Source organism: Drosophila sulfurigaster, chromosome 3 (genome assembly GCF_023558435.1).
Source record: "Drosophila sulfurigaster albostrigata strain 15112-1811.04 chromosome 3, ASM2355843v2, whole genome shotgun sequence".
NCBI classification, from domain to species: Eukaryota; Metazoa; Arthropoda; class Insecta; order Diptera; family Drosophilidae; genus Drosophila; species Drosophila sulfurigaster.
Genome location: NC_084883.1, coordinates 1073751 through 1077256, shown reverse-complemented (window position 1 = coordinate 1077256; position 3506 = coordinate 1073751). Strand labels below are relative to the sequence as shown.

At 38.7% G+C, this 3506-nt stretch overlaps 1 long non-coding RNA gene across 1 annotated transcript; it reads right to left on the bottom strand.

The window, feature by feature from the left end:
- Positions 1-1122: 1122 nt before the first annotated feature.
- Positions 1123-2886, bottom strand: LOC133843527 (uncharacterized). The gene is made up of 3 exons (XR_009894516.1): positions 2431-2886; positions 2157-2340; positions 1123-2094 (listed from the first exon to the last, which is right to left on the bottom strand). It is a non-coding gene; the product is annotated as an uncharacterized LOC133843527 (long non-coding RNA).
- Positions 2887-3506: the final 620 nt, after the last annotated feature.

The following is a 3506-nucleotide window of genomic DNA, read 5'->3' as shown; positions in this document are numbered from 1 at the left end:
GAGCACTGAGTCCTGAGTCCTGTCCTCGGTCTGTGTCCTGCTCTGGGCTCAGCCACTCGTGGAAATGTGTTCAGGATTCGAAATTGAATCGCGCAACGCTTAAGCAAGAAATCAACGACACAAACGACACCCATCGACGACCACATAAATGTCGAAATATGCAGTCATGCCATTCAGCAACGTTGACTCCCCCGAACACAATCCGCAAACCCATCTCAGCTGAACTGAGCTGAGCTGAGCGACTGTCAAGCATTGGGACACACACAGGACACTCTCCATCGCCATCTCCCATTATCCTGCCCTGTCCTGGGCATTGGCATTAGTTCTGGCATTAGTAGTCATGACACCACATTCTCCGCTCCTGGCATCAGATTTTTGAGGTTTTCATTGTTGGTTAGTTGAATTCTGTTGTTTGAATTGCCAGACAGTCAGGCAGTCAGGCATTTTTGAACCGGCTTCGGACTCAGTTTAATTGGTTTATCCTTCCTTTTTGAGCAATATACCAATGCTTTGCCTTGCCTCGCCCCTTGCCCCTCGGTAACAACTGTCATTCAATATAGTCACATATTTGCCGAGTTATGCGTGTGTGTGTGTGTGTTTTGATCCCTTTCATTATTGTGTGTAGTCAGTGTGTGAGCGTGTGTGAATATGGTGTAATTAAGTCGCATTGTCGAAAATGCCTCAATGCATTAGAAGCGCACAAATTAGGCATAGATAGTGTCATCAATAGGACATTAAATGCCATTGTTCTTGATCCTTGGAGCGCAGGAAATGAAAAATGGCGATTGCCAGTCAAAAAGCCAGACATTTAAGTAAATGTTAATCAGATTTTGATTATTGAGTGGATTAAATTCGTTTTTATGTATTATACAAAATAGAAAAGATTATCACTTAAGTAATTTTCTTCTAAACTAAATTAAAAAGTTGATCAATTTGTTTTTCAAATTTGGCTGAGTTTGCAAAACTCTTTTAACTTCATTATTTTTAAATAAAAATGCTGCTCGGTTCGCGACTCTGTTGTTTTGGTTTATAATTTAGTATATTTTGGAATCTACTAATTTGTTACTAATGATCAATTCTACTTAGTGTAAAGTCTTTAAGAACAGGTAAACTAGAATAAAATAGGGAAATAAGAAAAAGATTCATTTTAATCTTTAATGAATGTTTACGAAGCGTTATTCACATAAGTTTATTCATTTTATATTATAAAAATAAATATGTTAATTCCTCTTTCGTACGCTGAAGTAAACTTTTTGAGTGTTGCTTTATTTATTTAATGCGAGTTTGAACTCTAATTTCGCAGCAAACAGCAAGGTTAACTCCTTTTTCTCAGACTTGTTGTCTTTGGCGATTCAACCTGAAGACAACATCTGGTCCATCCCACAAGCTGCTTTCCATCTCCTTCTTCTCTTGGGGGCTTTTGGTCACATCGGGGCAGACAACGTTATAATCATAGCAATGTCTTTTAGCTTATAATTTGTTTTAGCAAGTCGGGCGTGCATATTAGACGCAGACGAAGGAGTAATACTGCAGCCTCCAACTCCAACTCCATCTCCATCTCCAACTCGATTTCCCGCTCCATCTGGCTGCGATGCGTCCGCTTTGGGTTTGCCCAATGCCAATGCGAGTGCAGGACCAATTTCCAAGAAAGCAACTCAACAGCATTTTTGAGTATAACTTTTTACGCTTGAAGCGACGACGATGGGCAGGTTCTCAGTTCCCTGTTCCCTGTTCTCAGTTCCCAATTCTCAGTGCCCAATCTCAGAGTCAGTCTCAGTCTCAGTCTCAGTCTGAGTAGCAGTCGCAGTCTCTGTCCAAGTCGCAGTCGCAATGGCAGTGGCAGTTTCAGTTGCCCAAACCTAATGCCAAACATGGCCACAGGTTCGTGCCTTGGCCACTTACTCGCTAAGCTTCAGAGCTTCGGCGTCTCGTCTGCAATTGCGCCTCCTCTCTCCCTCCGTCTGCTTGCCCCAAAAGTTCCTTGCGGCCACCCGGCTGAGTTGGCCAACAAAACTGGCAGTTTGGCTGTTGGGTTGTCGAGCAAGTTTTCGACGCTTTTTATGCTCTGCTTCACTTTTTTTTGTGCTGAGAAATCTGTTTTTAAGTTTTAGCAATTTAATATTTTAAGTCTACAAATTGTTGTTGCAAAGGATTACTTTTTGGTGTGCATTCTAATAAGCTGCTAATTGGTTGCCAACGCAGACGACGTCGTCGTCTTCCGTCTCCCAACTAACTGCTTTCTATATGTATGCATTAAACCCCCTCCTCCGCCTCCGCCCCCGCTTTCCATTGCTTTTTGTTGCTTCAAGGCGCAAAATGCTTTTAGTTTGAAATTTCATTCTGCGAAAAAAGAATTTAATAGCTTGTGGATTAGGTTCTCTCCCTTTTTTTTTTTGTTGTTGTTGTTCTTTATTATTATTTTTGATTTACTTTACTCAGTCCTGCACGCGTTTTTCTTAATGGCAACTATTAAGCTTTTCCATCATTAAAACTGCTGTTGCCGTTGCTCTTTTTGGCTGCCCCACGGCTAAAGTTTCAAGCTGCTTTCCTGTTGTTGTTGTTGTTGTTGTGGCTCTGCCACAGCTCTGGAAAATTTCTAATTATTGAAATTGATAGCCGAGAGTTTAACGGGGTGATAATTAGTTTTCGCTCAGCTGCTCCTGATGAGATATTTGCTCTTTTATCTTGCATTTACCGTTGCTCCGCTCAGCTCTGCTCTGCGGTGTGAAATATGACAATTTTCATACAAAGTCGAGTGTGCGAAGCTTTTTTGAACGTAACTTGAAGCTTAGAGTTGTGTTTTATGATAAACGCACTGTGAGAGTTTAATGACTACGAAATTTAAGTATTGGTAAGACAAATAATTTAATGCAACAACATAAAAATAACACCTCATTAAATATTGTATTTTTTAAACATTTCAAATGTAAACTTACAATATGGCGGTATTACTCGGTATTTCTTTAAATTATGTCAAAAATATATATTTTCCAAAATGTATTTGTACGTATTTAAGTCATTTTAAAAGAACTATTTTTTATTTAAACGAAGACTGCCTTTGAAGTCTAGCTTCGAATCACTGTATTGCGATATTAATTATATTTAATTAAGCGACTTCGCGATCATGACATTTTTGCCATCAAAAAAACTCATTGTAAATGATGCGTGAATATGTATTTTCTTCACTCCTTGCGGGCAAAGGATTAAGAGAAGGGGGTATGGGGTAAACTAACATTTAACCATAAGATTAGACAACAATAAATGTAAACCTACAAAAACTAAATTGTGTAAATGTAGCTTTGAGTAAGCCGAATAAAGTCGAAATCAAACTAGAAAACTGCTCTGCATTGGTTCAAAACCAATTATTTTTTTCAACTCTGTATTTTTGATGTAAATAATAGAAAATAAATGCAATTTATTATTTTGATCGTATTGGACCTTTTCCTGTAAATGACCATATGTAAATGCAACGAAGATTGAAATACTTTTTAATGTGTTCAGAGATA